Genomic DNA, 11,705 nt, shown 5'->3' on the forward strand with positions numbered 1-11,705 from the left:
CCCAGCCAGATAATCTAGGATAATTTTCGTGTGTGTGTGCGCGTGCACATGCACATGTGGCATTGTAGTGAAAAGTTCTTAAATTTGTTTTGTTTTTGTCTTTCTAAAACGAAGTGTTGCTATATAGCCCAAGCTGGCCTCAAGCTCACATCCTCCTCCAGCCTCTAGAGTACTGGGATTAAGGTGTGTGCCATCACTCCTGGCTTCCTAATTTTGTTTATTCTTGAAACTATTACCACAGTTTTTGGACAATATATCTGATGTAATGAAAAGAAAAAAGCTACAATAGTTGGTATATCTCGGGGATGTACATGCATGTCTTTAACACTACATTGCATTAATCAGTAGCTGCACTTTTTGCAAACTGTTTAACAGTAATGAACAAGAATGGCTTCCTGTTAAAGCTTCAGTGATTTTCTGAGTATGGATCACTGTTCCTTCTACAGCCAGTTTTTATAGGCCCTCTAACATCTGCAACAACTATCGCTAAATAACCTGTAGCTTTCCTGACAACTTCTTGCTTTCCCTCTTGTTAAAAACTGTAGCCCTTTTCTGTGTTTAAAGCCTTCTGCCATATCCACCATCTCCAGATCCATCACACTACCATAATCCTTTTTTATGGTCCCTTTTCCCCTGTAACAGAGATGTCTTGAGGGAACCATTATTCCACCTTCCAATTCTGTGACTGGAGTGCCAACAGGAGAGGAGAAAAACAGGAGCACAGAAAATATATTTGAGAGCTAGGTGTGGTGGTGCACACCTGTAATCCCAGTACTCAGACTGAAGCAAGAGGAAGACCATGAGTTCAAGGCCAACCTAGGCTAAAATAGTGAGTTCAAGGCCAGCTTGAAGTATACAAGAACTTGTGTAACATGAAAGACAAAGATCATAAAACAGAGAAATTCTGAAGCAGAAGAAAAAAGAATACATGTACAGAGATACTGTTCCAACTTGTGCCTAGATGTTCCCCCAAAGCCTTATACAAACATAGATGGGGCTGTTTCAGAGGTGGCTGGATCTACAGTGCACAGCTGATTCATGGTGCAACTGATTCACTGGTTTAGCACAGCCCTAATCGTGGTAGACTAGATATAATATAAAAAGAGTAGAAAACTTCGGGCTGGTTTCTCTGTGATGTCCCTCTCCCATGCCACCTTGACTTGGAGCCAGCCAAATGTGGACCTCTACAACCTGAGCCAAAGCATCCATCCCTGTTTTAACTTTGGGTGTTAGGAAGCAGATCCCAGAGTCCAAAGGTCAGAGAGCCTGGAATTGTGACATCCTAGGGCGGGAGAAGAGTGTCTCCAGCTCCAGGAAAGCGGGGAGAATTTGCCTTTTCTCTGCGTTTTGTTCTATTTGGGCTCCTCGCTGATTGGCCCCACCCAAGCTGAGGTCAGATCAGCCCCATTGAGTCCATGGAATCACGATCCAGTGTTCTCTGGAAGCACCACCACAAGACACATTGAGAATAATGGTTACCGCCTCTCTAGGTATTCACACTGTCACCTACCACCATCCATCACACTTCACACCAGAAACTATGCAAGCCGGAAGAAAATGGAATGGCATCTTTAAAATGCTGAAAGAAAAATTCTCAGCTGAGAATTTATATATTCAAAAATGAAGGTGAAATAAGGAATTTTTCGACACAGAAAGCCAGAGAAATTCATCACCAGCAGATATGTGCTATAAAAAATGTTAAAGCATTTTTTTAAAAAAATATACTACAGAAAAACCAAGGCCTTTAGCAGAAGGAAGATGAAACCATTTGGAAATCTGAATCTAAACAAAGGAATGAAAAGCACTGAGATAAGTGATTGATCATTATGGAGTGTATATCCAATACAAAAATAAAATATGACAACAGCACCGATACTACCACCGAGAAATAGTACACTGAGGTTCTTACACCTAGAGTGGTGTGACATTCCTTGAAATCAGACCGATAAGTTGAAAATATATATTGCAAACCTATAAACCAACCACTAAAAGAGAAGCGCATATCTGACAAGCCCACAAGGTTTTCCATAAAATGGAAACACACACACACACACACACCCAAAACAAGGTAGAAAAGAGACAAAGGGATGGGACTGAAAGAATAGCAATATGGTGGATTTAAATTGAGGTATGTGTATTAGCTGGACCTAGTGGCCCACACCTGTAATCCCTTCATTCTGGGAGGCTGAGGCAAGAGGATTATAAGTTTGAGTTCAGCCTGGGCAATGTAGTGAGACCTTCACTAAGAAACAAAAAATAAGAAATAAAAAAGGGCTAGGAATGTAGTCAGTGTGAAGGCCCTGGGGTTCAATCCTCAGTACTGCAATAAATAAATGCAAATAAATAGAACTATATTAATAATTATATTAAATATGAATGGTCTAAGCCCTTGAAAACAATTAGGTAAAAAAACAAAAAAACAAAAAACCAGACCTCACTATGCAATGCCTACCACAGAATGCATTGTAATTATAAAGATATACATAGGTTAAAAGTTGTAAGATAGCCAGGTGGGTTGGCACCACCTGTAATTCCAGCATTTAGGGAGGTCGAGGCAGGAAGATCACATGTTTGAGTCTTGCTTGGGCAACTTAGTGAAACTCAGTCTTAAAATTACAAAACTTAAAATGACCAGAGACGAATCTTAGTGTTAGGAATGAGTCTCAGCACTGGGGGAATAGGATAGAAGAACAAATCCTACTCCAACACCAATCAAAAGAAAGCTAGAGGGCCGGGGGTTTGGCTCAGTGGTTCCACTGCCTGCCTCGAAAGCACAAGGCCCCGAGTTTGATCCCTACTACCCTGCAAAAAAGAAAGCTAGAATGAATATATTAAATCATACAAAGTATATTTGTAAAAAATTGCCAGGGAGGGGCCAGGGATTTAGCTCAGCGGTTCGGTGGCCTGCCTTGCAAGCGCAAGGACCCGAGTTCAATCCCTGGTACCAAAAAAAAAAAAAGCCAGGGAAAAGGTTATTTCATAATAAAGAGATTAGTTCTTCAAGAGGTCATAATATTTCTATTTATCTGTCTAAATACAGAGCTTCAAAATACATGAAGCAAAACATAATAAAACTAGGGTCGGGGATTTAGCTCAGTGGCACCGCCCCTGCCTCTTAAATGCAAGGTCCTGAGTTCGACCCCTGGTCCCCCCCCAAAAAAAACTAAAAAAACAGATAAACCTACACATCTCCTTTCACAATAATTGAATAAGTAGGCACAAAAATCAGTGAGCATGTGGTATGACTGAAACATCCGATGAATATTGAAGTTTTTCAAAAATGTATTACAGTAAAAGACATTGCCATTAATCCCCCTCAAAATACTCCTCTCTAAACACACTTGTCCCATCACTCTCGTCGCTCTGGAGCAGGTGTGAAGTCCTCTTTTGTGTCTTTCGTTGCACTGTTGTGGCTGCCTCGACGTACTGAGTCTGTTCAAAACGTTCCGCTTTCTTAGTCCTTTGGACTTCGGGGAAGAGCCCGAAGTTTCACAGTGCCAAATCGTGGACGAGAACACACACTGTGATGTCTTGGCAAGTGTACCTTTCTGCTGGAAGGCACTTGGCAGCAGCATTTTCTGTATTTATCACACCTCATAAAAACACAAAAGAGGACTTTCAGAATGGTACCTACCAGCTTGTAACCTGGATAAAACAAAAGGGAAAGAAAGTGGAAGGTGGGATGTGCTTGAAAAGCTCCACTCTGAGTGGGCAGAACTTTTGCTACTCTAATTGCCTGTGGAGGTCAGACTCCATTTTCTTCAGCCTTTCAATGCAGTGACTCAAGTGCCTCTACAGGAATCTTCCTGGCCTTCAGTCTCCAACTGGCCCTGACGCTTGCTCCCTCGTTCTGCGTTTTCCAGCTTCTAGTGCCGAGCAACTCCTGAATCCTCCAGCTCTCCGGGGCACAGCCAGCCATTGTGGACTCTCCCACCTCTGATCTAGTAAACCAGCTTGATTGTTCCTCTAGAAAACCCTAATCCAAAACAATACAAAAAATATGAATAATGCTGTCAACTAATTTCACCTAATTGACATTTGTAGTGGCTTCCATCCCAAATCAATAAAATGTACAGTCTTTTGAAGGACACATGGATATTTATCAATAAAGTTCATCTGCTTGGCCATGAAATAAGTCTTTTTGTTTGTTTTTTTGAGTCAGGGTCTCACTGTGTAGTTGAGATCGACCTGGAACTCACTATGCAGCCCAGGCTGGTCTCGAACCCACAGCGATCCTCCTGCCTCAGCCTCCTGAGTACTGAGATGACAGGCGTGCACCACCACGCCAGGTGAAGTAAATCTTAATAATGTTAACAGGATTTAACTTCAAGGAAAGTGAATTTATAAACCTGTAACATGGAAAATTGAAAGAAATGGTAACAATAGCACAAAAGATAGGAAGGGGGAATGGAGGGGCATTGTTATAAGAGTGTTACACTATACATTAAGTGGTGTGACCTTATGTCAAGATAAAATGCAGTAAGTTAAAGATGAATTGTAAATATTAGAACTAAACCACATACACACACGAAATATAGCTAATAAAGCCAACAACCTAGATAAAATGCAATAATAATAATAATTAATTATTTTAAAACAAGCCAATAAGGGGAAAAAAAGAACACGATAAGATAAAAAACAAGGTGTTTGTTTTCTCTTATTAATTTTAAAATGTAGAAATTATTTTCTCATTTTCTTATGGTTTTCAAAGTTGTGCAATTTGAATTTTTCCCAGTGTTTTTCTCAACCTGTGGCTTGTGTTATTATTCTCTTGAGTGTCTTCCACAGAGCGTACATTTTTATTTTTATTTTTTGGTACCAGAGATAGAACTCAGGACCTTGCTCTTGCGAGGCAGGCGCGATGCCACTGAGCTAAATCCCTGGCCCAAGCATATATTTTTTTTTCTTTTGAGACAGGGTCTCACTAGGTAGTTGAGACTGACCTGGAACTCAGTATGTAGCCCAGGCTGCTCTTGAACTCCCAGCGATCCTCCTGCCTCAGCCTCCCAAGTGCTGGGATTACAGGCATGTGCCACCACGCCCGGCTTCAAGCATAAATTTTTAATTTGAACGAAGTTCAGTTTATTGATTCTTTCATGAATCATGCCTTTGGTGTCAGGTCTAAAATGTCACTGTTCGGTACAAAAAAATAAAAATTAAAAATTAAAAAAAAAAATGCCGGGGATTTAGCTCATTGGTTCCGCCACCTGCCTTGCAAGCACAAGGACCTGAGTTCGATCCCCAGTACCAAAAAAAAAAAAAAGAAATTAAAATGTCACTGCTGAACAAGATTTTGTGTAAGTTGTCTTTGAGGGGTTTACAGGTTTGTTTAGTTTTTTAAGTTTTTGTGTTTTACGTGCAGGTCTGTGATTTATTGTAAGGTAATTTTCATGAAGGGTGTAAGGTCTGTGTCTGGATTCATATTTTGGCATATGGATGTCTATCCGAGCAGCATTTGTTAAGAATTCTTTGTCATTACAATCGTCTATTGTCTTTGTCCCTTTGTCAAAAGTCAGTTGACCTTATTTACATGGGTCTATTTCTAGGCTACTCTGTTCTATGGATGTACTTTTTTATTAATACCATACTGTTTTCATTACTGAAACTTTATATTAAATGTTAATATAACATTATTGTTATATTAAATGCTAATTAACAGGCAGTGTCAGTATTCAGACTTTATCCTTATCCTCCAATATCCTCCAATAGTGAGCTGCTTATTCTGAGTCTTTTGCCTCTTCCATAAACTTTAGAGTCAGACCTGGGGAGTGTAGCTCAGGGTAGAGCACTTGCCCAGCATGCATGAAGACCTGGGTTCAATCCCTAGTATAGCAAAAAGGAAACAAACACACACAAAATAGCTTCTTGGGATTTTGTTGTATCGTTAGATCACATTCAAAAGAACTGGATTTCATAATTCACAATATCAAGTCTTCCCATTCATGAATATGTAATCTCTGTTCATTAACTTGATCTCTTTCATCAGTAGTTTTCCTCATATTAGGTCTTCTACATGTTTTGCTAGGTTGATACTATTTAATTCTGGGGAGTGCTAATATAAATGAATTTGTGTTTTTAGTTCAAATTCCACCTGCGCATTTCTGGTACAAGTGACTTATTTTTTCACAAAATATTTTTAGGATAGTCTTCAGTAGAAGGAGCTGTCACCTGCATTTGTTTGAAGTTCTTCATCTTTTCCTTTCCACATTGCAAAAAAGAATGACTTACTGTGAACTTCACTATAACAGTCTTTAGCCATAGGACTTCAGGAAAAACAAACAAAAAAAGAAACCTATTGCATTTTAAAATGAGTGTGAACCATTTTTAAAAAATGGGTTTGTACTTAAAAAAAAAAAGAGCTGTAAGGTAAGGTGTAACGAGTGTAACTTACAGCCGGTCAGGAGCACAGTAAGACCCTGTATTCACCATGGGAGCAGCTGCTCAGCCAAGCCCGGCATCAAAATTCATCTGTTTTGCCAGGACCAGGGCTGCTTCTATGTCTCCCCAACCAGAGGCCAATGGTCTGAACCAGTGCAGCTGCAGCTGGTGTGAAGATGCCCCAAAATGATTGTGGCACTTTTCCTCTGCAGCCCATCTTTTCCCCACTGGGAGGGAACCGCAGATATAGGGTCAGAGTCCGGAAATGACCACTTGCATAGTTAACTTGATAAATGTTTGCAAGAAAAAGAAACTTTAGAGCGCTGGACAGCGGTGCACACCTGTAAAGCCAGAACTCTGGAAGGCTAAGGCAGTAAGATTCAAAGTTCGAGCCTGACTCGGGAAGTTTTGTGATTTAGCAAAACCCTATCTCAAAATAAAAAATGGTTTAGGAGGGGAGGGCTGGGGATATAAGTCAGTGCAAAAGCTCTCCTTAGGTTCATAGTACTGGGGAAGAGAGATGGGGGAGGGGCTGGGAGAACGGGGGAGGAGGATACAAGCAATGGGTTATACAGCTACTTTTTTTTTAAAGCTTAAGAACAATTTAAGTGGCTAGATTGTAAATATTCTCCCCAGGTATTTTCATGGCTAGGCACTTAGTATCTGGCCAATGGGAACATCTGCTCACTGAACAGATACCATTCGCCGCACAAAGTAAAGCCACTCAATTTCACTTACCTTTCTGAGTAGAGCAAAGGGGACAGAGTGGAGGACAAGGCCAGCAGGTCTGACGGTGGCTGAACCTGCAGTGAGCACTGCCTGCTGCCGCAGTGTCTAGGGTGAGCTCGTCTAACGGAGTGGGAGGCTTGGGAACACTGCTTCTAGCACAGAGTAATTGTTCTTAAAACATTTCCTGATACATTTTTTAGTATACTATTTTTTTAATATTAAAGAATCAGACTGATTTGGTATAATTCTGAGAAGGTATATGCATTCATTTTTAGGGGTTTTTGGACAGCAAACTGCTTCATTTCAATGATTGTACCTCAATGCCTTTTTGTTTTGTTTTGTTTTTTGAGACAGGGTCTCACTATGTAGTGGAGACTGACATGAACTCACTATGTAGCCCAGGCTGGTCTCAAACTCACAGCGATTCAACTGCCTCAGCCTCCCGAGTGCTGGGATTACAGGCGTGTGCCACCACGCCCGGCCTCTCAATGCCTTTGATAGTGGAATTTTCGTTTTTGGAACAGGCTCGTCCATTTGTCTGATACCTTCTTCCTAGGCTAATAATATGGGCCTTTCTCTACAGACAACTAGTGCTATAAGAAATTAAAAACTGTAAGATAAACCAGCAGGGAAAAAGAAATTCCCATGGTAATTTTTATGTTTTCCTTTAGCAGTACTGGGGATTGAATCTAGGGCCTTCAAGAGAGCCACATCTCCAGCCTTTTTAAAAAAAGTTTAAGATAGAGTCTTGCTAAGTCACTAAATTGCTCAAGTTGGGCTTGAACTCAAGGTCCTCCTGCCTCATTTTCCCGAGTGCTAGGATTACAGCTATGTAAACCCACAGAAATTCTTATGGCCCAGTTCCTCTTAGCTCAGCAGGGCCTGTTTCTCCCTAGAATGTGGTGGAGTGAAAACTTGTTTTAAACCTCACTTACTGTTAAGATGTGAATGTTTTTAAAAAAGGCCTGTGTTCATATTACATTTTTTGAGCTCATCCTCATAGCCTTCTGTTCATTCTATTTCATTTGCATTAATAATATTCTTAAACGTTCTCATTTTGGGGGTGGGGGTGGTACTGGTGACCAAACCGAAAGGTACTCTACCCCTGAGCTACACGCCAGCCTTTTTGAGACAAGGTCTCACTAAATTGCCCAGGCTGAGCCCAAACTTGGAATCATCCTGCCCCAGTCTCCCAAAGTGTGGAGATTTTAAGGATGCACCACCATGCCCAGCGAAACTATTATTTCTAATACAGCAACATCGAGGTTTATCAATGCTTCTGTTTACAAACAATTCAGGTGACAACAGAAGCATTCAGCAAAATTTTGCTTCCATACACAAACTTCAAATTGGGTGACCAACATGAATGCAGTCATCTTTCCCTGAATCACGTAACCAATTAAGTTCATGAACTGAGGTCTGAGAGTATTAAAAAATGGGACACACAACAAAATCTGGTTCAATAATTCTTTTTGAAATATTTGTTAAAAGCAACTGTGAAACCATGGTTTAACTCAATTTTTTAAAAAAATAATTGATAAGGACATTGGGCAACTTGCCTACTGGAACTTGTCATTTTTCTTCAAATAGTTATCCAGCCACTGACGTGTCAAGCTTTTTTTTTTTAAAGGCAAGGTTTTGCTGTTGCCCAGGGTAGCACCCTGAACTCCTGGGGCAGGAGAAATTCTCCTGCCTCAATGTACCCATCAGCTAGGCCTGTAGGTATACACCATTGTATCTGGCAATTAACAGGCTCTTAATATATTGCATGCATGTACAATCCTCTTAGAAGGAATTATATATCACATCTGGTTCCTTAATCATATAAATAGAATCATACAGTATGTGGCCTTTTCTGTCTGGCTTCTTTTACTCGTCATGTTTTCAAGGTTCATCAGTGTTGTAGTGTGTTGGCAGTACTCTATTCCTTTGGCTAAAAATATTCGAAAATATAATTTTTATCTGCCGATACTTGATCAGATACTTGAATTATTTCTACCTTTTGGCCATTATAAATAATGCCTTTATGAACATTTGTGTACAAGTTTTTTTGTAGGTAACCTTTCAACTTTGGGGGTGTATATATACACAAGTGGACTGGCTGGTTCCTATGGTCACTTCTCCCCACCTCAACTCCCCCCCTCCCCCCTGGAGTCTTGCTTACTGAGCTATACCCCAGGCACTGTTATTAACATTTTAAGGAACTGCCAAACTGTTTCCAAAAGTGACTGTACCACTTGATGGTCCTATTAGCTGTCAGAGGGGTTGGATCCCTTCGCATTCTCACTTACGTTTACCATCTTTTTCATTTTATCCAGTCTAGAGAAGTGGCAGCTCACTATGGTTTGATTTACATTTCTCTGATGATTAATGATGTCAAGCGTCTTTCCATGTGCTCATTGCCATTTATGTATTTCCTTTGATGCATGGTTATCCAGATTCTGTGCCCATTTTTAATTGGCCTATTTGTCTTTATTGAGTTGCAAGAGTTCTACATACTCTGGCTATCAGATCTAACAGATATATGATTTGCAAGTATTTTCTCATTCTGAGTTTTTCATTTTTTCCTGGTATCCTTTGAGAGCCCCCCAATTTTTCATTTATTTTTTCCTTTCCTGCTTAAGCTTTTAAATCATATTAAAGAAAACTGCCAAACTAAGATGATTTATTGCTTTCTTTTACCTTTTATACTTTTAGCTCTTAGAATATTTGTCTATGACCCGCACTTCATTTTGTTAAATTTTGCTAATGGCACTGACATGGGGCCCAATTTTCATTCTTTAGGATGTGGCTATACTATTATCTCAGTGCCATTTGTTTAAAAGACCATTCTTTTGCCACTGAACTGTCTTGGTACCTCTGTTAAAAACTGACCATAGGTGCAGGGTTTATTTCTGTTGGCTATCTGGACTCTTTACATTTCCAGTTAGGATCATGCTTGCAATTTGTGCAAAGCAGCCAGCTGAGGGTCTGATAAGAATTGCACTGAATATGCCAGTCATTTTGGGGAGTTACTTCTTTTGTAACAGTAGTTAATTTTCCCATCCCATTATCATGGGTTATCTATTATTTTAGGTCTTTTAAAGTGCCTTCCAGTGATACTTATTCCTAGGTATTTTTTTACAATACTCTTGGAAGCAGAATTCCATCATCTTTGTTGTTTATTGCCAGTGTATAGAAACACAGCTTATTTCTGCATATTGATGTCCTACAACCTAGCTTACCAATTTTTTGATCAGTAGCTTTACCTTGTGTCCCTTGCTATAACATATTAAATATCTCATTAGTTAATAAATCACTTTAAATGCTTTAGAATAACTTTAATTTCATTTTGACTTTCCAATTCTAATCTAAATTATTTGGACCAAATCACTGCTTTTCACCCAAAATTATCCCTAAAACTTTGCACCTCTAGAGCAAAATTAAAAGAATGTATAGTTTTCCTAAAATGAATGTTTTGTCTTAGTTTTTACTTGAGTTTATGAAATATTAATTCAATTTGCTGTTCTATAATGGTTATGTCGGATTAGACTTTATGTAATCAAAGTGGGAAGCTATAACTATGTCACCCATTTCACTTATATACTCAGTGCACTGTTCAAATGCATCAAATATCAACATGTGTTCATTTTTATAGGTAATGAGTAGCAACTGTAGAGTTTCTTCCTGCTAAAATAGTATGATGAATGAGAAGCATGTACATTTAGTGTGTAATGTACAAAATATTGGTTAGAAATCCTCTTTAATTACGTAATCAGTTCCCAGATCATTGCGGGCTGTCCCCTTTACTCACAAGATCAAATTAATTTTTGGATGAATTTTTGTCATGACATAATTTTTTTCTCGGACATAAATGAGTATCTTTTTTTGAGTATTAAGCACATAATATTTTCTTTGCACTCAGGCAAGGAAAAAAGACAGCATCAGGAGGAAAAAAGTTCCCTAACCAAAAAACCCACAACCTTTTACAATGAATTGGAAAGAAGCAAAGAGCAAGTTAAACACTTAACAGAGACTTGACATTTATTGTGCAATTTTTATCCCCAACAGAACATGTGGCATTCTAGAGGTATATGAGGTAATAAAATCAATACTCCAATTAGAACACCTGAAATAATTGGCTCTAGTAACAAATGTCTCTTATAATTAAAAATATTGAATGTTTAAAAAACTCTTATAACATTTTAAGTTCCTAAAAGAAATATGCCTAACACTTAAAAAACAACTTACTTTCTATATAAATTGTTCACAAAATTTTTTTGCTATTCTATATTACATTATGCATTTGTAGTTTTATTAACATATCCCTAGTGGGTATTAACTCTACACAGTACAATCAAATAGAAATTATTCATAGAGAATCCACAAGACTCCAACAATAAAAATACTAGGATCAATGGATTTGTCACAGTTTCTCCACAAGTGTTCATTATAGAAAAGAGAGTAAAGGCAAACTGGCCCCAGTGTTAGGCTGCTACATGAAGTTCTGGAGAGGACAGACATAAAGGCAATGCTTAAACCGGACAGGGTCAGGCTTCACCTTGAAGAGTCATGACCCATTTCTGGAACGCCCTGTTCCCAAGTACAAGCCAGGCCCC

The sequence above is a fragment of the Fukomys damarensis genome, unplaced genomic scaffold (genome assembly GCF_012274545.1).
Source record: "Fukomys damarensis isolate Sample0158 unplaced genomic scaffold, DMR_v1.0_HiC HiC_scaffold_35, whole genome shotgun sequence".
Classification (NCBI taxonomy): Eukaryota; Metazoa; Chordata; class Mammalia; order Rodentia; family Bathyergidae; genus Fukomys; species Fukomys damarensis.